The sequence below is a fragment of the Sinocyclocheilus anshuiensis genome, unplaced genomic scaffold, assembly GCF_001515605.1.
Source record: "Sinocyclocheilus anshuiensis isolate Anshui unplaced genomic scaffold, SAMN03320099.WGS_v1.1 scaffold2347, whole genome shotgun sequence".
NCBI lineage: Eukaryota > Metazoa > Chordata > Actinopteri > Cypriniformes > Cyprinidae > Sinocyclocheilus > Sinocyclocheilus anshuiensis.
Genome location: NW_015541043.1, coordinates 113112 through 114373, shown reverse-complemented (window position 1 = coordinate 114373; position 1262 = coordinate 113112).

Sequence of the window (1262 nt, the reverse complement as noted above, 5' to 3'; positions counted from 1 at the left end):
TTTCAGTGTGGAGCGAGAGAGCGGGGCATGCCGTGGTGGGCTGATTGTCCGTTGTAGACGTGTTCATTAACCTCTGAAATCTCTCTCTGCTTCCCACAATAGCAGGACCATTCATTCACCGGCTGTGGCATGAGAAGGATGGCGTGATAAATGAAGAGCAGAGATAAACAGAAAGACCGCGCTGCTCTGACACGATGAATGAAGCTGCAATGTGTCCAATCGGGAGCTGAAAACAAGATGCATCTTCATTAAATCTGTAGTATGACAAAACACAGGGACAAAATGGGAATAAACGTCAATGAATGGTGATTTGAGAATGTAGGTCACTCGCTCTCTCTGTTACTCTCCATCTCTCTCTCTTTTCTCTCACCGCATTGTCCTCTGAACTATACAATTCTTTGCTTCATTCTCCCTTTTGACCCTCACATGATAGAACACACACCACTCAGATCTCCAGAGGAAATGACAGGAGTAGAATACTGAATTAATCTTCAAAGTCAAGTTACAAATGAATAGATAGATGTTAAAATTTGAAGGATCTAAAAGGACTCTATGTACTATAAATAAAAGTCTGACCTTTTTGATTTGATCATGTTTACATGGCTGGCGTAAAGTCACATGATCACAGTTGGTTGAATCCAGTTTGCCCCTCTACAAACTGATGCCCATGTCAAAGCTCAAAAAGAAGCATGTGACCAGTGAGAAAACAAAGAGCTACATTTTTGAATATGTAACTGATTATTTAATTATAAAATTGCAGATTTCAAAGTATTGTTATTACAACAAGGAGAAAAAAAAATGAATTTATTCTCCACCCTTCCTCCAGACTCTAGGACCTTGGTTTCCAAATGAAATACAAAACTTGCTCTCATCTGAAAAGAGGACTTTGGACCATTGGGCAACAGTCCAGTTCTTCTTCTCCTTAGCCCAGGTAAAACGCCTCTGACGTTGTCTGTGGTTCAGGAGTGGCTTAACAAGAGGAATAGTATATATATATATATACACACAATTGAATTTTTTTAATTAATAAGTTACAATTTTAAGTTGACTCTCTCTATCACTTTCGCTTATTATATTATATATAATATATATTTAATTATTTTGAAGCTCACACTCTCCCTACATGTGTATAATCACACATGGGAAAAAAATGATATACATAAAAAAATTTCTTACATATTTTATAGATAGATAGATGTAGTAGTGGTATTCCAAACACAGCCTCTCTGTGTGTGTGCATTTATGCATGTTTAAGGGAGAAG